Source organism: Heterodontus francisci, chromosome 9 (genome assembly GCF_036365525.1).
Source record: "Heterodontus francisci isolate sHetFra1 chromosome 9, sHetFra1.hap1, whole genome shotgun sequence".
Taxonomy (NCBI): Eukaryota; Metazoa; Chordata; class Chondrichthyes; order Heterodontiformes; family Heterodontidae; genus Heterodontus; species Heterodontus francisci.
This window is the reverse complement of record NC_090379.1, coordinates 99,231,510-99,256,923: the sequence shown is the minus strand read 5'-3', so window position 1 is coordinate 99,256,923 and position 25,414 is coordinate 99,231,510. Positions and strand designations below refer to the sequence as shown.

Below are 25,414 nucleotides of genomic sequence, written 5' to 3'. Positions count from 1 at the left end.
TAGGGGGGCAGAGAGAGAGAGAGAGAGAGGGGGGGCAGACAGAAAGAGAGAGAGAGGGGGGGCAGAGAGAGAGAGTGAGAGAGAGGGGCAGAGAGAGAGAGAGGCAGAGAGAGAGAGAGAGAGGCAGAGAGAGGGGCAGAGAGAGAGAGAGAGAGAGAGAGAGAGAGAGAGGGGGGCAGAGAGAGAGGGGCAGAGAGAGAGAGAGGGGCAGAGAGAGAGAGAGAGAGAGAGAGAGAGGGGGGGGGCAGAGAGAGAGGGGCAGAGAGAGAGAGAGAGGGGCAGAGAGAGAGAGAGAGAGAGAGAGAGCGGGGCAGAGAGAGAGAGAGAGAGGCAATGGGGCAGAGAGGTCTCGGTCGGGGATTCCAGAGTTCTGGACCTCAGTAGCTGAAGGCAGAGCCACCAATGATGAGGGAAAATGAGTCAGGTATGCACAGGAAGGTAGTAATGGAGGATCACAGAGATTCCGGAGGGTGGTGGGACTGGAGTTTGTTTCAGAGATAGGGAGGGGCGGGGCCATGGAACAATTTGAACAAGTGAATGTGAATTTTAAATTGAGGTATTGGTGTAACTGCAAGTCAATGTCGATCAGACAGCACAGGTTTTTTATTTACTTCTTTCATGTGATGTGGGCGACACTTATTGCCCATCCCTAATTGCCCTTGAGAAGGTGGTGGTGAGCTGGCTTCTTGAACTGCTGCGGTCCATGTGAGGTAGGTACACCCACGGTGCTATTAGGAAGGGACTTCTAGGATTTTGACCCAGCGACAGTGAAGGAACGGCAATATAGTTCCAAGTCAAGATGGTGTGTGACTTGGAGGGCAACTTGCAGGTGGTGGTCTTCCCATGCATCTGCTGCCCTTGTCCTTCTTGGTGGCAGAGGTCGCAGGTTTGGAAGGTGCTGTCAAAGGAGGCTTGGCGAGTTGCTGCAGTGCATCTTGTAGCTGGTACACACTGCAGCCACTGTGTGTCGGTGCTGAAGGGAGTGAATATTTAAGGTGATGGATGGGGTTCAAATCGATGGGTAATGGGTGAACGGGACTTGGTGCGATTATGATATAGGCCACAGAGGTTTGGATGAGCTCAAGTTCACATCGTTGATAAAAATTCCCATCACAGTTTTTAGATGGCACTTACTTCTGGTCTCTGGTTTCCAAGCACACCATTATATTTAGAAACCACCCACCACCAAGGGAGCTCTCTGGATTCCCATGATTGATAGAGTGGTCTCATCTGGTGACCACTCACTCACCATCACCCCCATGCTCCCCCCGGTCTGCACAGCTGCCTGCGGTTTCCCCATCCTCATCTGAGCTGCCCTTCCTGCCCAACAACCCCACTGTTTCCCTACTGATTGCAGCCACAGCCGAGCAGGGTTTTGGGAGAATCTGGCATTGGGTGTTTGTTAAAGAGGGCAGTGGTTGGGGATTCATAAATGCAAGGAAAACTCATCCCATTGATGAGACCTACATAGAACAGACAACACAGAAACGGGTCATGTGGTCCAACTGGTCTATACCAGTGTTTATGCTCCATAGGAGGCTCCTCCCACCTTACTTCATGTAACCTTATCAACATATCCTGCATTCCATTCTTCATGTGTTTACCTAGCTTCCGCTTAACTGCACGTGGGCTGTCCAGGTTAGGTCAAAGGGAACCATCATTGCAGCAGTTACCAAATGTTCACAAATAGCACTGTCAGCAGACCCCAGGGCATGGTAAACTCATACAGGCTCACCGATTAGCACCAGGATAATGTCAGAGGGGATTACATTACATTCCGTAGGTGGGAGGGTGGAGCGGGGGCATTGGTGCAGGGAAGCTAGAGACAGATGTTGTTTATCCAAGAATGCACAGGGCCCTGATACCTTGGCCAAAGTTTCAGATAAAACATATTGAAGGGCTGAATCCCTCAGTTCAGGCAACCTCAGCCTAGGAGGAACAAGGACGACTCCGTTGGCTCCTGAAAGAGGGAATGCCGAAACTGGGCAGAGTTCTGATTCCTGCTAAAAAAAAAAAATCTCTCTTATGTGCCCAACAAAAAGATTTGCATCTCCGTCACACCTTTCACGATGCCAGGACATCCCAAAACACTTCACAGCCAATTTGTGCACAGCAAGCTCCCACAAACAGCAATGTTTGACAATGACCAGATCATCTGTTTTAGTGATGTTGGTTGGGGAATAAGTATTGGCCAGGATACTGTGGAGAACTTCCCTGCTCTTAATTAGTGCCACTGTCACGGGATACAGAACTCGGAGTGATCCAGATATTTCCAAAGCAAGGGAACATGTCCAAAATTCTCCCAGAATACCTCAGCAACTGGTCGACTATTTTTGTTGAATCTGACCCTGCAGGGATTCAGTTAGCATAGGGAATTCTTTATTGCTTTGATCTTAAATTTGCTTTTTAAACACCCTAAAGTTAAACTCTTGCCGGGCCTCAGGATATTTAGCTAACCTTAGTCTCTAAAACCAAATCCCAACATAACCACATTCAGAATTTTTTTAAAGTGTTACTCTGAACATTTAAGATTCAGTATGAATAGAGAATGACATTTGTAAAACTAGTTAAAAACATGAATATGCATATTAATTTATCATTGACGCAACAAATTCTGTCCCTTTCTCCTCCTGTCTCTTCCTCTCCAAAGATGTTTTTAAAATGTAATTGGAGAAAAGATGCTATTTTAATAGATGGGGCGGCACGGCGGCGCAGTGGTTAGCACTGCAGCCTCATAGCTCCAGCGACCTGGGTTCAATTCCGGGTACTGCCTGTGTGGAGTTTGCAAGTTCTCCCTGTGTCTGCGTGGGTTTCCTCCGGGTGCTCCGGTTTCCTCCCACATGCCAAAAGACTTGCAGGTTGATAGGTAAATTGGCCATTATAAATTACCCCTAGTATAGGTAGGTGGTAGAGAAAATATAGGGACAGGTGGGGATGTGGTAGGAATATGGAATTAGTATAGGATTAGTATAAATGGATGGTTGATGGTCGGCACAGACTCGGTGGGCCGAAGGGCCTGTTTCAGTGCTGTATCTCTAAAAAAAAAAAATTGGTTTATTGTATTCTAAAGTGCGTTACTATGTTATTACTGTACGGAATGCAGCATTTTAAAAACTGACGCATTAAGCAATGTTGAAGTAAACTCACTATGTAATTCAGCTTATGGGTAAAGCAAATTAAAGTTATTGACAATTTTTTTTCACATAGGCACCTTGAACCTGTTCCAACATTGATAGATTATGGCTAATCTGTATCTTAATTACTTTGTCAGCCGTGGTTCAGTGGGTAGCACTCTTGGCTTTGCGTCAGAAGATTCAAGTCCCATTCAAGACTTGAGCACAAAAATCCAGGCTGACACTCCAGTGCAGTACCGAGGGAGTGCTGCATTGTCGGAGGAGCCGTCTTTTGGACGAGATGTTAAGCCCAAGGCCCCGTCCGCCCTCTCAAGCAGATGTAAAAGATCCCATGGCACTATATCAAAGAAGAGCAGGAGAGTTATCATGTGTGTCCTGGACAATATTTATTGCTCGTTCAAGGTCACTAAACAGATTATCTGGCCATCTTCACATTGCTGTTTGAGGGAGCTTGCTGTGCACAAATTAACTGCTGTGGTTCCTATATTATAAAGAGTACTGCACTTCAAAAGCAATTCATTGGCTGTAAAGTGGTTTGGGATGTCCTGAGGTCATGAAAGGCACAGTATAAATGCAAGGCTTTCTTTTTTCGGAGGACAGACAGAGCCTTGGTTTAATGTTTCATCCAAAAACTGGCACTTTTGACAGTGTAGCACTCCCTCAGTACTCCAATGGGTATATCAGCCTGAATTATGTGCTCAAGTCTCTGGAGTGGCGCTTGAACCTATGGTCGTCTGACTCAGGGACAAAATGTACTATCCATTGAGCCTCATCCACCAACACGGCATCAGCCTTTGGTGCCAATTAAGTTTGGTTGCGATGCTCTCCATGGTTGAATAGTTTGCTGACAATCAACATTAACCCTCTTGTGAGCAATGATCACTGGATGAGATCAAAGGGCCTCAGTTGCCTGAGAAACAGTAACTGAGAAAGGAATTAGCATCTTCAGGAGAAAATAGGAGGGAAACCAGATAAAAGTCTGCCCTTTTAAGACTTCCTCCTGTGTGTTTTTACTCACCTACCCATAACTAGCCTTGGGGACAGCAGGCAGATGTTAAAACTGTGAATGAGGTGAGTCCGGCCTGAGATGAGGCTTTGGCCCAGGCCTACTTGAAACTTGCAATCAACCTCCAGCCTCAACAGCTTTTATTGGGGAGAAGAGTGTTCCAGATTTCCACTTTGTGTGAATAAGTGTTTCCGGACATCACCCCTGAATGACCTAGCGCTAATTTTAAGGTTATGCTACCTTTCTCTGGACTGCTCCACCAGAGCAAATAGTTTCTGTCTATCCAAGCTTTCAACCTCATTATTCATTGTAAACACTTCAATTATAATGTGCTCAATATCATTCTGGTGGATCTGGACTGCACCCCCTCCCAAGGCCAATATCCTGAGGTGGGATGCCCAGAACTAAACACAGTATTTCTGTGTCAGAAAGAAGGAATAGGGAAAGTGTTGCCATCTTATTTGGGTTCTGTCCAGCAATTGATGGCAGAGATAACAACTGCCAGAAATCTCTATGTCCTTTGCATACAGCGGAGTGAGTTTGGGTGCAGGGTTGGACCTACGGGAGATTTCTTGAATGCCCCAAGTAAATGGTTCCATAAGGATGTACTATCGCAGCCCTGACTTTTTCTGTGAGAATCCCAAAGCATCCCGCACACTTTCAGTGGGGATGGTCCAGCCCTGTCCATGCCCTGGAGCAAGGTTGTTGCTCACAATGTATGATCGAGTACTGAGAGGACACTACACAGTCAGAGGGCCTGTCTGACCGTGCCGGCAGACGTTCAAGATCTCAAGGCACTATTGGGAGGAATAGCCGGGTATTAGCCCAGCGTCTTGGCCAGCATTCCCTCTTTCATCTAACAACACCAAGAACAGACTAACTGCTCATTCATCTTGCTTTTTTCCTAGGACATTGCCAGTGTGGAATGTCTATATAGCCACACACGTCACTCAGTGCAGCACTGAGGGAGTGCTGCACTGTTGGAGGTGCCATCTATTGGAGGAGACATTAAGCCAAGGCCCTGACTGCTCTCTCAGCTGGACGTAAAATATCTTATAGCACTAATTCAAAGAAGAGCAGGGGAGTTATGGCCAATATCTATGCCCAAAACAGATCGTTAGGTCGTTCATTTCATTGTGGGTTGTTTCTGGGACCTTGCTGTGCGCAAATTGGTTGCTGATTTCCGACATTACAACAGTGATTACACTTCATTAGCTTTGAAGTGCTTTGGGACATCCTGAGATTGTCGAAGGTGCTATATAAATGCAAGTTATTTTCTTTCTTTACATTTGTTTAGGAACTTCAGAACAGGAGGAGGCCGTTCAGCCCCTCGAGTCTGCTCTGCCATGCAATTAGATTGTGGCTGATCTATACCTAATGTTTCCTTCAATTGTAAAGCCTTTGGGAACTGGAATCACAACACTCCGAAAGACTATACCTCTGAGTACCGTCAGGAAACACCTGGCCTACTCCACCTTTGACCTCTTACCCTCCCTTTCCAGCTCTCCAGTTCAACAGGTTCTGCCTCTTTCCATCCCCAGGCTATTCCCACACCAGTGCCAGCAGAAACATTTATATCCATAGCAACCTGCACTTGACAGGAAATGAGGAGGAGGGAAGCAGGCCAAGAAAAGCAATCATGCACTTTGAAACTGTACCATGGCAACCGACCTTTAGCTTTCCCCGAAGCAGCTAGGAAGGGACAGAATACAGCTTTTATTGTAATCTGCTATTTAGGAATGGCAGAGATTTGGGAATTAACTGCCATTATATCCCAATCCAACCTGGACCTCACCTTAATAGGAAGTTCAACTCATTGACGCATTGTTGCCAGGTTCCCAGCAGCACATACCAGAAGCTCTTAGTTAGACTGGCTGATAAGTCAAATAACTGGGGTGCAATAAAAATATTAAATGTTCACTGGCGACCCAGATACACGTTACACACACCGCAGTGCGAGGGGCACGGAGCACGCTGGCACACCACACACATACCTGCAATTTGACCAACAAGTCCCACTCAATTACCAGGAAGGGATAAAGATAGGGTAACAGATGTCAATGGGTGACGCTCACACTCGTACACAACACACACAAGCATATACGGACACGACTTGCGTTTATATAGCGCCTTTAATGTAGTAAATCATCCCAAGGTACTTCACAGCAGCGTTATCAAACAAAATTTGACACTGAACCACATAAGGAGATATTAGGATAGGTCGGTCAAAGAGGTAGGTTTAAATAAATGTTTTAAAGAGGAAAGAGAGGCGGAGAGGTTTATTGAGGGAATTCCAGAGTTTACAGTCTAAACTGCTGAAATCACAGACACCAATGGTGCAGCAATTAACACAGGAAACAGAAGCAGAGGTAGACCATACGATCCCTCGAGCCTGCTCCGCCATTCAATATGATCATGGCTGATTTCTGTCTCAACTCAACTTTCCCGGCCGCTCCCCATATCCCTTGATTCCCTGAGAGACCAAAAATCTGTCTATCACAGGCTTTAATATATTCAATGATGGAGCATCCACAACCCTCTGGAGTAGAGAATTACAAAGATTCACAACCTCCGAGTTAAGGACCCCTTGAAATCAGGGTTTCGCAAGAGGCCAGAATTGGAGGAGTGGAGAGATCTCGGAGGGTTGTAGGGCTGGACAGCAAGTGCTGGTAGACTATTTGACTTGAAAGCCATCACTGCCAAGCCCAATCCTGTCCCAAACTGGCTTACACATACACGAACTGTCCCCCACGCACGCACACACACATACATAGACGTACACACACACACGTACACAAACCAAAAACTGGGGCAGCAAGAGAGCTAATGAATTCCCCCCCTTCACCCCCAGTAGCTCAGCAGAATAAGATACTGGTTGACTAAGGAAAGTCCCAGTATTAATCCCTGGTCTGTACTACATTGACTCATGTTAGACAAGATGACAGTAGGGTAGTACAGTTGCTCTCAGTACCTCTGGGTTAGTTTAGGGAAAATGCCGCTCCTAATCTCTTCCCAGTAACCCTGGGAAGGTGCGTGCATGTGTGTGTGTATTTGGGCCGTGTGTGAACAGGATTGGGTTGGGCTGTGATAACTCTGTAGTTGAATATCCTACCAACACTTACTACCTAGGAAGAACGGTTAGTTGGGTGAGGTACTGGCAGTTACCATGGAAACCATGCTCCAGCATAAAGGAAGGGAAAACAGGCAGAGAAACAAGGTGAGATATTTTGGCTCAGTTTGTAGCACTCTCATCCGAGTCAGGTGGTTGTAGGTTCCAGTCTCACTCTAGAAACATAAGCACATAATCCAGGCTGACATTCCAGTGTGGTACTAAGGGAATGTTGCCCTGACAGAGGTGCCATCTTTTGGCTGATGCATTAAACTGAGGCCTTGTCTGCTCTCTCAGGTGGGCATAAAGGATATCATGGCACTATTCCAACGAAGATCAGGGAAGTTATCCGTGCTGTCATGGCCAATATTTATCCCTCAATCAACATCATAAACAGATTATCTAGTCATCATCACATGACTGTTTGTGGGAGCTTGCTGTGCACAAATTGGCTGCTGCATTTCCTACATTGCAGCAGTGACTGCACGTCGAAAGTACCTCATTGGCTGTGAAGCACTTTGAGGACATGAAAGGTGCTATACAAATGCAGGTTCTTTCTTTACATCTGTAACACAAGAAGCCAGCAGCATGCCTTTCATGAGATCGGAATGCAGTTACGAAGCAGAATGATCAGAACTAAACTCAGTGGCTAAAAAAGGTAAAACTATGCCGAATGTTTTTTCCCCCGCTCACACTGATTTTGTAAAAACACACTTCAAAGTTCAACAGGGAGCAGGAAAAAAAAAATGAAAATATTTCCTCTGAAGCAAGTGTTCTTGTGGTAACATGGTAAAATCCATTGCCAGGCCGAGTCCTCTGTACCCGATGTTAGGCCCCAGCATCCTGTGCCAATGGGTGTACTGCCCCCTCGGCCCGCGGGGAAGAGGAGACCGGGAGAGTTCGGCAAACTGTCCACAGCAACGGAGGGCATCTTACGGTGTGCCAGGCACTCACAAATAGGCAGGAGGGAAGGCATGCATCCAGTGGGTAGAACAGAGAGAGAGGCACATTCAAAAGGATCAAGAGAGAGTTGGGGGGGGGGGGGGGGTGGTGGTGGTGGAAGAGAAAGACAGATAGAGTAAGAGAGGGAAAGAGAGGGTGCAGAAGATGATCAGTCAAGTGCAGACCAAGAGAGGGAGTGGGGTTGCAGGTGGGAACAAAGGTGGCGGGGATCAGAGAGAAATGGGGAGGTCAGAGAGATAGACATTTGAGTGGGAGAGTGAGAAAACAGGAGAATGAGATCAGGAAATCAAACGAGAGAGAGAGATGGACTGGGAAAGTTGGGAATGGGGTCGTGATGGGGACAGAGAATGTTAGAGCAGGAGGGAAACTGAGAGAAAGCAAGAGAGACAGAAAGAGAACAAGAGATGAGAGAAAGTAGAACTGGGGGAGTGAGAGAAAACAGGTGAGAAAGTAACAAAACAACACAAGTGATGAGAATATGAGCACGTACAAGGGAGCAGAAGCCTGGAAGTCAAACATCTTTTATATTGCTGCCTGTGTCTTGATTTTGTTATTTGAAATTGCCTCCCCAGCTGAAGTGTGACTCTGTGGACACTGGGCCATGCTCTGGTACCTCGTAAAAGAGGTTATTTTATTGTGTGATTCTTAGCAGTGACAGTCGGGCAAGCTGTTTGGTCATGAGGGGCGTCGTGGTGTTCCAATCACATCACCAATGAACATCATACCTGAACTTTACAGCAGGGATGGTTGGGGGTGGGGGGCAGTGGTGATAGAACATAGAACATTACAGCGCAGTACAGGTCCTTCAGCCCTCGATGTTGCGCCGACCTGTGAAACCATCTGACCTACACTATTCCATTTTCATTCATATGTCTATCCAATGACCACTTAAATGCCCTTAAAGTTGGCGAGTCTACTACTGTTGCAGGCAGGGCGTTCCACGCCCCTACTACTCTCTGTGTAAAGAAACTGCCTCTGACATCTGTCCTATATCTATCACCCCTCAACTTAAAGCTATGTCCCCTCGTGTTTGCCATCACCATCCGAGGAAAAAGGCTCTCACTATCCACCCTGTCCAACCCTCTGATTATCTTATATGTCTCTATTAAGTCACCTCTCCTCCTCCTTCTCTCCAACGAAAACAACCTCAAGTCCCTCAGCCTTTCCTCGTAAGACCTTCCCTCCATACCAGGCAACATGATGTTGCAGGGATGGTGCAGGTGGGAAGCAGGAATCATGATCCATTCTCCCTCCTCTAGCCCAGGAACCACAAAAGTGACTGCAGTCTCCCCTCCCCTCCGCTGCTGCTGGGCCTTGTCGAGACAAGCTAACTCAGCCAGGGAAGCTAAGTGATCCACAAGGAACATCCACTCACTGAATTGAAGGTTCACCCATGCCGGGAGAGTCATTTTGAAAACAGTGGAATGAGATAAATAAAAACATGCATGCAAAAGAGCAACAACACCTTCCATTTATGTAACATGTTTAAAAAGTCCCAAAGTGCTTCACAGGAGGGCTATCAAACAAAAATTGACACTGAGTCACAGAGGGAGATATTAGGACAAGTGATGAAAAGCTTAGACAAAGCAAGTATTAAGGAGCAACTTAAGGGAGGAGAGAGAGGATGCAGGGGAAGAGTTTAGGGAAGGAATTCCAGAGCTTAGGGCCTAGACAGATGAAAACACGGTCGCCAACGGCAGGGCAATGGAAATCAGAGATGCTCCAAATGCCAGATTTGGAGGAACGTAGAGTTCTCAGAGGGTAGTAGGGCTTGAGATGGTTACAGAAATAGGGATGGACAAGGCCACGGCGGGGTTTGAACATAATGAGTATTTTAAAAATCAAGACTTTGGTGGGCTGGGAACCAATGTAGGTCAGCGAGCACAGGGGTGATGGGTGATCAGGATTTGGTGCGAGTTAGGGTACAGGAAGCAGGATTTTGGATGAGATCAAGCTTATTGAGGGTGCAAGCTGGGATGCCAATTATGAGGGCATTGGAAGAGTCGCCTCTAGCGGTAGCAGAGGAATGCCTGAGGGTTTCAACAGCAGATTAGCTGAGGCAGGGGCCGTGAAAGGCGATGTTGCAGAGCAACAGGAAGGTTTTGAGCGGAGAAACACAGTAAGAGAACAGTCCAGCACCCACAGTTTGAGTGGATCTTAGGATGCGGCAAGAATAACGGTTTGAGTTGTTAATCCAGCACTCAAGTAGTTTGAGAAAACTGTCCAAAAACATCTGGCAGCTGTTTCACTCAAAGACACAAAGCAACATCTGGTGTTGAACACTGAGCTCATGAAAGGATGTTCTCCAGAGGCGCAGTGCAACCATTAAAGGCAGCCTTGGACAGCTGGCTGTCCATTTACAGGGAAAGAACATCTGGAGGGAATACTTTCTATTCAAGTTTCTTTTCAATCTCATAAAAAATATCTATGTTCCTTGTTGTTGTAACATTGCCTGTTTCTGCTCTTCCTCCCTTCAGTTTCCTTTGGGTTGGCCTCAATTGGTAGCACTCTCACCTCCGAGTCAGAAGGTTCTGGGTTCAAGTCCCATTCCAGAGACTTGAGCACAAAACTCAAGGCTGACACTCCAGTGCAGTACTGAGGGAGTGCTGTATTGTCAGAGAAGCCATCTTTTGGATGAGACATTAAATCAAGGCCCCGTCTGCCCTCTCAGATGGGTGTAAAAGCTCCCATGGCACTATTTTGAAGAAGAGCAGGGGTGTTCTCCCCGGTGTCCTGGCCAATATTTATCCTTTATTCAACACCATGAAAACAAATTGTCAGGTTGTTCATTTCATTGCTGTTTGTGCACAGCAAGCTCCCAAAAACTGGCTGTCGCATTTCGTACATTACAACAGTGACTACACTTTAGAAAGAACTTCATTGGCTGGCCCAAAACCAATTTCACCCACTATGTTCCTTTTTATGGTGGAAGTGGAAGTTATACAGACCACCCTGGTCTACAAATACTCATTATTGAGCCTCAAAGTTGAAGAATGGAGATTGGGACAAGACACCAGGCGGCAACTCAGCTGGTGCCTGATTTGGTGATGAATTCAAGAACGGAATGGGTTTGTAAGTAAGGAAGTAAAGCTCCCTCTATAACTGTCCCAGCAAACTCTCCTGGGGCAGGGGTCGTGGCAATGCTGGTGGTATGCATCATCACAGAATCAACTTTGATAAATATCACCCAGGTTACTTTGGAACAGTTGGCATGAGGCATTTTCATCTAAAGAAGAATCAGTTCTTCTGTCCGACCATCAATCTGGACAAGCTGTGGACGCTGGTCAGTGAACAGACCAGATTAAAATATGCCAAGAAACCTGAAGGGCCAGCACCTGTTATTGATGTTGTGCATGCTGGTTACTATAAAGTCCTGGGCAAAGGAAGGTTGCCCAAACAGCCAGTCATTGTCAATGCAAAGTTCTTCAGCAGGAAAGCAGAAGAGAAAATCAAGGAAGTTGGTGGAGCCTGTGTATTGATGGCATAAATTTTATAATTGGGTATAAGAATAAAATACTGTCACTTTAAAAAAAAAGGGTTAGATACAGAATAAAGGTCCCAAAGGTCTACACTGTCCCATCAAACACTCCCACAGCAGGTATAGCACAGGTTAGATATATAGAGTGTAGCAAGCAATTAAGAAGGCAAATGGTATGTTGGCCTTCATCGCAAAGGGTTTTGAGTACAGGAGTAAAGGAAACTTGCTGCAATTGTATAGAGCCTTGGTGAGACCACACCTGGAATATTGTGTTCAGTTTTGGTCTCCTCATCTAAGGAAAGATATACTTGCCACAGATGGAGTGCAAAGGAAGTTCACCAGACTAATCCCTGGGATGGCAGGATTGTCTTATGAGGAGAGATTGAGGAAACTGGGCCTGTATTATCCAGAGTTTTGAAGAATGAGAGGTGATCTCATTGAAACTTACAAAATTCTTACGGGGTGTGACAGGGTGGATGTAGATAGGATGTTGCCAATAGCTGGTGAGTCTAGAACCAGGGGACACAGTCTCAGAATAAGGGGCTGGCCATTTAAGACTGAGATGAGGAGGGATTTCTTCACTTAGAGGGTAGTGAATCTTTGGAATTCTCTACCCTAGAGGGCTGTGGAAGCTCAATCATTGAGCATGTTCAAAACAGAAATCGATAGATATCTGGATACTAATGACATCAAGGGATATGGGGATAGCATGGGAAAGTGGCATTGAGGTAGATGATCAGCCATGATCTAGTTGAATGGTGGAGCAAGCTCGACAGGCTGGATAGCCTATTCCTGTTTCTATGTACCTATCAGTAAAGCTCCCTCTACACTGTCCCATCACACATTTCCAGGACAGGCACAGCACGGTTTAGATACAGAGTAAGGCTTTCTCTAATACTGAACCAACAAGAAGCCTTAATTCCCAGCCCCAATACTCCACCTCTGAAGACTAACCCCCTCACTGCTTATTTGCCTTTCCCACAGCAACCCTCATTGTAGCCCCCACTGAGTAGGAAATTAGCCCCTAGTGATGCTGAATTGTGGTTAGTTTAATGCTGTGCAAACATAGTTACTGAGTTGAGACTTCCCAGATGTATTTCACATGGTTTCTTACAGCCAGCAGAGAAGATTTTCATTCCATTGGCTGGGTGGGAAGGGGAGCTGCCTGAATTTAAATGCTGGTCCCAGGGGAGAAAATTAGCCAATCCAATGCATGCTCAGCTCCCAGATATGGAGCCACCGCCTCAAAACTTGGCACGTTAAAGATGTTTCCAGAACAAACATCATGTTAAATTGGAGAACTGCATCACCCCCATTACTCGGAACCGTCCTTCAGTTCTCCTCATACAGCACATTAATTTCCAGACAATGATAGCCGAAGAGAGTCGATGAGAATGATGAAGAATCATATCAAATTTACAGCGTGGAAACAGGCCATTCGGCCCAAAAGATCTGGACTGGTATTTATGCATCACATGAGCCTCTTCCTACATTACTTCATCTAATCTTATTAACATATCCTTTTCTTTTCTCCCTCATCTAGCTTCCCCTTAAATGCATCTTTTCTATTTCCCTCAACTACCCTATGTAGTAGTGAGTTCCACATTCTAGCCAGCATCTAAAAGAAGAGTCTTTTGAATTCCCTATTGGATTTATTAGTGACTATCTTATATTTATGGCCCCTAGTTTTGGAGCTCTCCACAAGTGAAAATATCCTAACTACATCTACCCTATGAAATCTTTCATAATGTTAAAGACCTCTATCAGGTCACCCCTCAGCCTTCTCTTTTGTAGAGAAACCACCACCCCAACCCTGCCCCCAGCTTGTTCCATTTTTTCCAGACAGTTATAATCTCTCAGTTCTGGTATCATTCTTGAGAATCTTTTATGCACCTTCTCCAGTGCTTATACAAGTCTGGTCTAACCAAGGTTTTATTAGAGTTTAATACAACACCTCTACTTTTCAATTTTATCCCCTGCAGATGAACCACAGTGCTTTTTTTCAAAAATGATATTGTTAATCTGCATCACTAGTTTTAATTATTTGTGTATTTGAAACCCTAGGAATAGGTAGGGGGGCGGTTTGGACGCTGTGCCAACAATTTCCTTCTCTCCCACCACAAGGAAGTCCCTGGACATCAGCTGCTTCCCCGACACTCCACTGGATGCCAGGGATTTCGCACAGGAATGCTTTCAGAGTGAACGGTAACCAGATCCAGTCCTCCTACATTGTGGCACACTGCCTGGATGCCAACCTCCTGTGCGTCCTCCCAGTGTTCTGTCAACAAACAGCCCCGGCTCTTGCAAACTCTACCCAATCCCTCATTTCAACACAGGTCCCATTGATTCCATATATAATATTTATATACATACACACATGCAGCTTCCCTCTTAAACAATGGTCCCCTTGTTGCCTTGCGTCAATACAAAGGCAGTAATGGTTGGCAGCACCAAGCAGCACCATTCCTGCTCCACAGTCTGTGCAATGTCGAGGGGGCACAAGGAAAGAACAAGAATGAACTTATATTTATATAGCACATTTCATGGCCTCAGAACATCCCAAAGTACTTCACAGCAAATGAAGTACTTTTGAAGTATAGTCACTGTTATAATGTAGGAAACGTCACAGTCTTTTTGCATGCACCCACAAACAGCAATGAGATACATCAGATCATCTGTTTTTTTTAAGCATTGGTTGAGCAGTAAATATTGTTCAGGACACCGGAAGAACTCTCTTGTTCTTCAAAATATTGCCATGGGACCTGCTCACCTGAGAGGAAAGATGGGGCCTCAGTCTAAAATTTCATCTGAAAGATAGCACCTCCAACAGTGCAGGACGCCCTCAGTGCTGTGCTGGAGCGTCAGCTTTGATTATGTGCACAAGTCTCAGGAGTGGAACTTAAACCTACAACATCCTGACTCAGAGGCAAGGGTGCTGCCACTGAGCCACGGGTGAGCCCTTCACCTGCTGATCCACGGACATGCCAATCACTCAGGGCAGTGGGACTGGCAAGTCTGGCAACTCAACAGTAATTGGACTATCACATCCAATTGTGCCCACCTGAATGTGGAGCTGGCACCAGGTTTATTCCTTACAAAAAGGATATAGTGCATTGGGACATTTTACTAATTGTTGTTAATACAGGCACAGGAGAAAGCACAAAGGAAAAATGTACAAGGCTAATACCAGAACTAGAAGGTTAAAACTATAAGGAAAGATTGAACAGGCTGGGGCTCTTTTCTCTAGGAAAGAGAAGATGATCTGACAGAGGCCTTTGAAATTACGAACTGCTGGTTAGGATAGATGTCGAGAAGATGTTTTCACGGGCGGCACAGTGGCGCAGTGGTTAGCACCACAGCCTCACAGCTCCAGCGACCCGGGTTCAATTCTGGGTACTGCCTGTGTGGAGTTTGCAAGTTCTCCCTGTGTCTGTGTGGGTTTCCTCCGGGTGCTCCGGTTTCCTCCCACATGCCAAAGACTTGCAGGTTGATAGGTAAATTGGCCATTATAAATTGCCCCTAGTATAGGTAGGTGGTAGGGAAATATAGGGGCAGGTGGGGATGTGGTAGGGATATGGGATTAGTGTAGGATTAGTATAAATGGGTGGTTGATGGTCGGCACAGACTCGGTGGGCCGAAGGGCCTGTTTCAGTGCTGTATCTCTAAACTTGTGGGAGAGTCCAAAACTAGGGGTCATAAATATAAGATAGTCAGTAATAAATCTGATCAGGAGAAGCATCTTTGCTCAGAGAGTGGTAAGAATGTGGAACATGCTACCACATGGAGTAGTTGAGGCAAATAGCATGGATGCATTTAAGAGGAAGGTAGGTGACTGCTTGAAGAAGAAAATAGGATATGTTGATCAGGTCAGATGAACTAAAGGAGGAGGCTTGTCTAGAGTATAAACAACAGCGTAGACCTAATGGGCTGAATGGCCTGTTTGAGACAGCTTGCAAACTTGGTGCCCCATTTGACCACAAGCTGAGCTTCCAACCCAGACATCCTCTGCATCACCAAGACTACCCAGTTCCACCTCCATAACATCAGCTATCTCCACCCCTACCTCAGCTCACCTGCTGCTGAAACCCTCATGCATGCCTTTCTCAGCTCCAAACTTTGTTGCCCCTTATTCTAATCCACATCGACCCTCTCACCCATCACCACTGTGCTCGCTGACCTATGCTGGCTCCTGGTCTGGCAATACCTCAATTTTAAAATTCTCATCCTTGTGTTCAAAGTCCTTTCCTGGCTTTGTGCCTGCCGCACACCACCACCCCCTCCCCGCCCCCAGTCAACACACATCTCAGTAACCACCAGCTCTACAAACCTGAAATCTCTGCACTCCTCCAATTCTTGCCTCCTGTGTAATCGATCCACCTTTGGCAGCTGTGCGTAAACTCTGGAATTCCCTCCCTAATCACCTCCACTGCTCTACCTATTGCTCCTCCCTAAAGATGCTCCTTAAAACCTACCTCTTTGAGCAAGCTCTTGGCCATTTGTCTGGATGTCATCTTATGTGGCTCGGTGTCAAATTTTGTCTGATAAATGTTACTGTGAAGCACCTTGAGACATTTTATTACATTAAAGGTGCTATATAAATGCAAGTTATTGTTGTTGAATTCAGGAGGCTTTTTTTTAGCAGGAACAAGCTAAACCATGGTGCTCCTATGCAGATGCTGTGATCTGTACATTTCTGTCATTAACCTTTAACCCTTGGTATTTGCAGAAAGAACTGGAGATTCAGGCTCCTTCTTTCAGAGGCACAAAGTGCAATCGCCCTTCAAGCAAACAGTGATCAAAGGGAGGCCAGCGATTAAGACACTGGGTGCCATAGGAACCATGGCAAGTGTCAACAATGGCTCAGCCTTATATAGCCCTTCCACAATAACAAATCATTCCAAGGTGTCTCACCAAGGGGAGGTACCTGATATACAGCAGGACTTAGGGGAGGTGACTGAGAGCGAAGTTGAAGAGGTAGGTTTTGAGGAGTGTTTCTGAAGTGGGGAGAGATATATACATGGTCAATAAAAGCAGCACAAGTCAATGAAAACCATTTGCTCTTCAGATGACTCTTTTAAGAACATTCCATTCAACTCATATACCCAGTGGTGTGGCTATGCACACCCCCTTAACCCTCAGAGAAGCTGCCAGTTTTTGCTCCAGACCTGTAAGTATTTTATCTAATCAAAAGTTGGCCCATCTCTGCCTCTACCTGTGGAATGAATGGAAGTCTAGCCCAATGTGTGTGATATCAGCCACGACTTCAACCTCTCCCTATCTCTGTAACCTCCTCCAGCCCTGCAACTGCCTGAGATCTCTGTGTTTCTCCAACTCTGGTCTTAATTATGCCTTACTCTCATCACCTCAAAGGTGGCTGTACCTTCAGCCATTTAGACTCAAAGAGACTTAGGGAAGGAATTCAAGAGCTTAATCTTTCCACCTCTCCTCCTTTAAAATGCCCCTTGAAGCCTACCTCTGACTACGCTTTGGATCACTTATCCTTCTTGGCTCAGTGTCAAATTCTGTCTGATTATAGTCCTGTGAAGTGCCTTGGGATAGCTTACTATGTTAAAGGCGCGATGTAAATGCACTTCTTGTTGGACCAATGCTTTGGCACATAGCTCAGTTTGATACCAATTCACTATTGGGAGAAATCATAAGGTCAGATTCCATAACCCCCCACTCACAGCAGGCGCACCTCACTCTCATGGGAGTACAGATCAAAGAATCTGGGGCAACAACATGGATTCCCCAGAGAAATGGAGGATGGTGGGAGTGTGGGATGGTGGGGTCACCGTTACAAGTCACTTCTTGTGCAACACTCAATCCTTCATCTCCTATGATCATCCACTGTATCCTCATCAAGCCAATAACAGCCCAGCACTTCACGCTTAACTAAAAATAGAAGGAAAGAATAAAATGTGCACAATGCCCAGAAGGACAGCTAAAACAACATGTAAAATTTACCTGCTAGATTCTCTCTGGTCCACAATTCCCCTTCTAGCAGGTTTGGCCTGAAGTGGGGTGAATAGATATTCCATCACTGCTACCCCTCCAAGACCAATATATCCCTCCTGAGGTGTGGTCTCCAGAACTGAATGCAGAAAGCAAAACTCTAGATGGGGGTCCAATCAAGGCTCCATACAAGAAGCATCACTTTCTCCACTTTGCATTCCAGGCCTGTTGCAATAAAGGCCGACATTCCATTAGCTTTTTTGATTACATTTATACCTGTGCATTAGGTTTTAGTGACTTGCATGCCTGGACACCTCAATCCCATTGCTCCTCCACACTGCTTGTCTTTTGCCATTAAGAAAGTATTCCGATGCCTTTATTGGGTCAGTTTACATTGAGATTGTTGTTGGCTGCTTAAGTCAAGAATGTCTGGATTAGGAAGCAATAGATCCATATAAAAGTAAACCAAAATGGACTGTTCTTTGTGTGACGTTAAGCAACACAGTGAGGTACGTGGATTCTAGTGCCTTGAAGATCTCCAACAGGTTTATTAACAGTTAAACTAATATATACAATACAAACTATGTACAGAACCTTTGTCTAGGGTGTTACAGTTACAGAGCAACTATGGCTTCTAGTCACATGACTATGTCCTGGTACTTAGTTCATTGATATACTGAGTTCTTAAAGGGGCATCACTCTTGAAGTGCTCATACAACATGGACAGCATCCTATTAGTGTCAGTTCCTGGAAGTTTTGTGACTGTGAACTGTAAGACCCTCAGAATTCGCTAGCTGGAAATAAATACTTCGAAAAGGAAATATAATTTTTTTTGCCAGTTTTCACCCCTGAAATTGTTAACATTTCACCAGTGCAATGCTGTGGGTGTGCTGCACTGTCAGATGTGCCATCTTTTGGATGAGACATTAAATCAAGGGACCTGTCTGCTCTCTCAGCTGGACGTATAAAATCCCACAGCACTATTCAAAAAAGAGCAGGAGAGTCCCCAGTATTCTGGCTGACACTTATCCCTCAATCGACATCAGTAAAGCAGAATTAACTCATCATTTATCTCCTTTGTGGAACCCTTCTGTGTGCAAATTGGCTGCCGTGTTTGGCAATGTAATAGTGAGTGCACTTCAAAAGCAGTCGCTTGTAAGAGAAGGGCTTTGGAATGTCATGATAAGGTGTTATATTTGTGTCCTTCCTTTTGTTGGGTACTGTTTCCAGCCCTGGTACATCTGCAATCTCTCACTCAAATCACCATATTTCACATCTTTAGACACAGTTAGTGTCAACAACTAGTTAACGAATCAGAGTGGAAGCCAAGGAAAAGGTCAGGGAAGTGGTGGGGGGGCTGGGTGTGGCGAGGGTGGAGAGAGGATCACAGCTGTGTTTGAACCCTGCCCTCACCCAATGAGCACAAATCCAAACAGTGAAAAGGAGCAGGAACTTTGGCTGATTTTTGCCTTCCTTTATTCTTATCTAACAACAACAACTTGTATTTATATAGCACCTTTAATGTAATAAAACATCCCAAGGCACTTCACAGGAACACTGTAAAGCAAAATTTGATACTGAGCCAAATAAGGAGTTATTAGGTAGATGACCAAAACTTGGTCAAAGAGGTAGATTTTAAGGAGTGTCTTAAAGGAGAAAAGGAAGGTAGAGATAGGGAAGGAATTCCAAAGTTTAGGGGCTAGGCAGCTAAAGGCATGGCCCCCAACGGTTGAGCAATTAAAATCAAGGGTACTCAGGAGATCGGAATTAGAGGAGCATAGATACCTGGGAGGGTTGTGGAGCTAGCGAAGTTTATGGAGATAGAGAGGGATGAAGTTAAGGAAGAATTTGAATGCAAGGATGTTCGACAAGCAGTCTGACAATTCAGAGACAGCGACGGGGTTGAGAGAGGTGGTAGGTGAGGTCGAGCTGGGTGTCGTCAGTGTCGGATGTGAAAATGATACTATGTTTTCCGATGACGTCGCCAACAGTGAGAGAGCAGGAAGATAAGCCATTGCAAGTTATACTCCAGCTACAATTAGATAGGTAAAAATGGAACCAGGTGAGAGCAGTCCCACCAACTGGATAACAGTGGACTCGTTGGAGGAGGATGGTGTGGTCAACTCTGTCAAAGGCTGTAGACAGGTAGCGAAGGATAATGAGGGAAAGTTTACCTTTGTCACAGTCACATAGGATGTCATTTGTGACTTTGATGAGAGCAGGGGCGGAAATCTGATTGGAGGGATTTAAACATGGAGTTCCAGGAAAAATGGGCACAGACTTGGGAAGTGACAACACATTCAACGACTTTGGAGAGGAAAGGAAGATTGGAGATGGTGTAGTAGTTTTCAGAAACGGAGGAGTCAAGGGTTGGTTTTGTGAGGAGGTGGGTGATGACAGCACATTGAAATAACTTGCTTTTATACTGCGTCCTTCAAGCCATGGTTTGGGGATAGTGACAGGATTGCTAAAACACTCCTCAGTGCTACTTCTTATGTCAGCCATGTGTCAGTGGTAGCCCTCTTGCTTCCAAGTCAGAAGATTGTGGATTCAACTCCCAGTGCAGAGAACGGAGGACATAATCTAAGCTGACATTCCCAAAGCAATACTTAAGTGTTGTCAGACGTGCCGTCTTTTAGGATGAGATGTCAAACAGAGCTCCATCTGCCCTTTCCGGTGGATGTAATAGATCCCCAGGCTCTGTCTGACAAAAAGCAGGAAGGTTCGCCCCTATAACATAGTCAATATTTATCCCCCAATTGACTTAATTGTGGGAGCACAAACTGGCTGTCATATTTTCTACATTATACCAGTAACTACAATCCAAAAGTACTTAATTGGCTGTAAGGTACTTTGGGATATCCTGAGATTGTGAAAGGCGTTATATAAATGCAAGTTCTTTATCTTTCTGAACTGCAGAGCACTGAGCAGCCCAGCTCAATTTCACTGGAAGCAGTTCCGTAATATACAGAAGATAGACTAGATTTTTCACAGTCAATATGTCACTCCAGTGTTAAAACTGCTCTCTCCAGACATTGTTCAAGCTTAGAAGGTCAAAATCTGCTTGGTGTTTTCAATCTGTCATAATATTAGCATGAAAAGTTCACACATACAGACCCACTTTACTGTTATAACTGTAGCCAGCTTTAGTTGGTATTCCGACTCCCTGATGTCGCTATGTAAATTCTAAACTAAAACTATTGGTCAAAGGTGATTGTAAGTGGTCACGGTAACTGCGCTCTAGTGAGTAATAGATCATAGGGCAGAGAGCTCTGGGTTGAAGCACAGATAGCTTAGCTCTCCCTTACAAAGAACTTACAGCACCGTAACAGGTCATTTGGCCCAACTGGTCTATGCCAGTGTTTATGCTCCACACTTATGTTCCACTGTACTTCATCAATTCCTGTAAGCATATCCTTCTATTCCATTCTCCCTCAGGCATTTACCTAGCTTCCCCTTAAATGCATCCATGCTATTCACTTCAACTACTGCATGCGGTGACGAAATCCACATCCTCACCACTCTCTAAATAAAAGTAGTTCCTCCTGAATTTCCTACTGGATTTATTAGCAACAGTCTTGTATTTATGCCCCCCCGAGTTTTAGGCTCTTTCACAAGTGGAAACATCTTCCCAATCAAACCCTTTGATAATTTTAAAGATTTCTATTAGGTTACCCCTCAGCCATTCCTTTTTTTTTCAAAAAAAAGAAATCCCCTTTTCACTGCACAATTAATTGTGGCTTTTGAGGATAAGAAGCAAGCTGACCACATGTATCTGTCAGCACAGCCGTATCAGTCTGACTGTCAACCATTCAATTACTAAGGCTAATTAACAGTGGAGGCAGAGGACTAAGTGGAATGCTTATGTCGGTGTCATTGCTGTTGTATTAACAGTAATAACAGTATTTCAGTAAATGTAGGACTCCTTTCAATCACTGAACCAAACCACAAGCATTCAGCCCCAACCACCCTGCGCCCTGCCCCCCTCAATCACCCTCTCTGTGCTCCGCCCCCTCAACCACCCTCTCCGTGCTCCGCCCCACTCACCCACCCTCTCCGTGCTCCATTGCCCACCCTCACTGTGCCCTGCCCCACTCGTCCACCATCGCCCACCTTTTCCGTGCCCTGCCCCATCAACTACCCTCACCATGCTCCATCGCCCACCCTCTCCATGCTCCACCCCCATCGCCATGCCTGCCCCATCGTCGTCGGTCTGTGCCCAACCCATTGCCCACCCTGCCCGTGCCCTGCCCCATCGCACACCCTTTCCGTGTCCCGCCCCCATCGCCCACCCTCTCCGTGCCCCACCCCCATCGCCCACCCTCTCCGTGCCCCACCCCATCGCCCACCCTCTCCGTGCCCCACCCCCATCACCCACCCTCTCCGTGCCCCACCCCATCACCCACCCTCTCCATGCCCCACCCCCATCACCCACCCTCTCCATGCTCTGCCACACTCACCCACCCTCTCCGTGCTCCATCGCCCACCCTCTCCGTGCCCCGCCCCCATCGCCCACCCTCTCCATGCCCCGTCCCACTCACCCACCCTCTCCGTGCTCTGCCCCACTCACCCACCCTCTCCGTGCTCTGCCCCACTCACCCACCCTCTCCGTGCTCCATCGCCCACCCTCACCGAACCCTGCCCCACTCGTCCACCCTCTCCGTGCTCCATCACCCACCTTTTCCGTCACCTGCCCCATCACCCACCCTCACCATGTTCCATCGCCCACCCTCTCCATGCTCCACCGCCATCGCCATGCCTGCCCCATTGTCGTCGCTCTGTGCCCCACCCCATTGCCCACCCTGCCCGTGCCCTGCCCCATCACCCACCCTATCGCCCACACTCTCCGTGTCCCACCCCCATCGCCCACCCTCTCCGTGCTCCGCCCCCATTGCCCACACTCTCCGTGCCCCGCCCCACTCACCCACCCACCCTCTCCATGCTCTGCCCCACTCACCCACCCTCTCCGTGCTCCATCGCCCACCCTCACCGTGCCCTGCCCCACTCATCCACCCTCTCCGTGCTCCATCACCCACCTTTTCCGTCCCCTGCCCCACCCCCATCGCCATCTCCATGCCTGCCCCATCATCGTCGCTCTGTGCCCCACCCCATCGCCCACATTCTTCGTGCCCCGCCCCCATCGCCCACCCTCTCCGTGCCCTGCCCCGCCCCCATCAAGTTCTCTCTAACTGCACCGATCCCTCATTCTGTGTCTGCATCGTCACCCATCTCGCACCCTGCGACACACTCACATCCCACACCCTTGAGGCTTATTTCTTTCGATGTAACGCAAAGCAAGTTCCAACACGTCCCCAACAGATCTGAAATCCACAAATCCTGCAAACTTGTGACCAGCGAGAAGCTGGCGGGCGGCAGAAGTTGCAACTTACCGGGAATCTTCCCGAGGGTGGGCAGCCGCTCGTTACTCCGCAGACAGGAGCTCCGGGAACCCCTGTGGGGATCTGCAACACTCCTCCTTCCTACTTTTCCGCCTTTCTCTTCCGCAGTTCTTTTCCTCTCTCCTTTCGGTTTCCGTGAAACCGACAAATTCGCCGCGGCCGCCTGCGCTTGTCAGTTTCAACCGCGCACTGCGCATGCGCCAGGCCTTTCCCAAAACTTTCAAAAAGTTTTCCCTTCCCCGCCCTGGCCTCATCGATCCTCAAATCCTCTTTTCTCTCTCTCGACCGGTCCTCTGATAGGACATTGCACCTTTGAAAAGGAACTTTCAAAATACACATGTTATAAAAAAAAGACACTAAAATAGAATTTAAAAGAAGAGATAGTTTTCATTGGTCAATTTAAACACCATTTCCAAAACAATTCCACGAACAGCAACTACAACAGAGTTTTAAAACGTTCTTCTTTTAACAGAGTGGAAAAGGGATGTCATTTGTCCACTTAAAAATCTTTAGTCGAGTGTGGGTTCTGTATGCAATAACGTGCCGAGTGTATGTGTACACGGTTTCGAATAAAGGTGAGGTCATTATTGAACCGCAATTTGCTTCTGATTGGGCAATGTTTTACGCGCGTCCTTTGAATGCTACACAAATGGTTGGAATCTGGCAACTGAGAATTTGAAGTTATGAATGAAGTATATGCATCTTCCAGATACACTGAAAGCCTATCCCCAACATAGTTCAACTTCTTTTAATGTTCAGTCTACAATCCAAAGGGCCCTTCATCCCTCCATGCCTGAACTTAACCTGGGGTGGGTTTTAAAATGTTTTTTTTTCACGGGGTGTGGGCGTCACTGGCAAGGTGAGCATTTATTGCCCACCCCAACCCGTATTTATATAGAGCCTTTCACAATCTCAGCCCATCTGAAGTCCATTTGCGGCCAATGAAACACTTTTTAAGTGCTGTTATTGTTGTAATGTAAGATGCCAGTTTGTGCACAGCAAGCTCCCCCAAACAGCAATGAGATAATGACCAGATAATCTGCTTTTCGTGGGCCATGTAAAATATACTTTCTGTTGAGTTTCAGGATCTGGAGAAATGAACTTTTGATAAGCAAAAGGAAAACAAAACCCTGTTTTTTTTAAATTCTTTCCCTGGATGTGGACTTTGCTGGCAAGGCCAGCATTTATTGCCCATCCCTAATTGCCCTTGAGAAGGTGGTGGTGAGCTGTCCTCATGAACCGCTGTAGTCTGTATGGTGTAGGTACACCCACAATGCTATTAGGGAGTTCCAGGATTTTGACCCAGCGACAGTGAAGGAACGGTGATATAGTTCCAAGACAGGATGGTGTGTGGCTTTGGGGGGGGTGGAATTTGCAGGAGGTGGGTGTTCCCATGCATCTGCTGCCCTTGTCCTTCTTGGTTGTGGATTTGCAAGGTGCTGTGGAAGGAGGCGTGATGAGTGACAATTAACAATTGCAGTCCAATCTAGTTTTTGACTTGGTAAAAAATGTGTTCCTTTTTCAACTAATTAAAAGCAGACCCCACTGGTGGGCAAAAACCGAGGTTTACTCAGTAAATAGTTACTTTTTTTAATGTTAGTTATGCTTGTCCAGAGAGAAGTCCAACTTCCATTGATGTAGCACTTTCTCACAATGAAAGCACTTCACACAAATGAATTGCTTTGAAGTGCAGTGAGTGTTATGTAGGGAAACACAGTAGCCATACTACATACAGAACTTTGGTCAGACACCATCTGGAGTATTATGTTCTGTTCTGCAAAGCGTACCTTAGGAAGAATGCTCTTGGACTGATGTGGGGCTGGACCCCACAAGCTTCTGACCCGGAGACCAGAGAATTTATCAGACAAATGTTACTGAAGGAACAGAGCTGTACGGCACTTAATCAGCGTTAGCGCCTCCAAAATCCTAACATCTTCACCTCCGCGGAAACAAAATACACTGAAACACACATTTCGAAACATTTAAAAAGCGCTTTAAACCGATTCTTAAATGTATAGACCAGTGGTTAAAGAGTAACTAGTTAAAAAGGGGACAAAAACAAGAAATGCTGGAATCACTCAGCAGGTCTGGCAGCATCTGTGGAAAGAGAAGCAGAGTTAACGTTTCGGGTCAGCGACCCTTCTTCGGAACTGAAGGGTTCCGAAGAAGGGTCGCTGACCCGAAACGTTAACTCTGCTTCTCTTTCCACAGATGCTGCCAGACCTGCTGAGTGATTCCAGCATTTCTTGTTTTTGTTTCAGATTTCCAGCATCTGCAGTATTTTGCTTTTAGTTAAAAAGGGGATTCATGCTAATGGCGGTCATCTTACCCATATACCTAAGCGAGAGTGAAACCACTCTATCTATCTAT

At 46.3% G+C, this 25,414-nt stretch overlaps 1 protein-coding gene across 1 annotated transcript in view; it reads right to left on the bottom strand.

The window, feature by feature from the left end:
* plekhg3 (pleckstrin homology and RhoGEF domain containing G3) overlaps positions 1–23,221 on the bottom strand; it is a 196,450-nt gene extending 173,229 nt beyond the window's left edge. The window contains exon 1 of the mRNA XM_068039586.1: positions 23,036–23,221. The gene's annotated coding sequence lies outside the window, so the exon portion shown is untranslated. The remainder of the gene's footprint in view (positions 1–23,035) is intronic.
* Between the last annotated feature and the right edge of the window lie 2,193 nt (positions 23,222–25,414).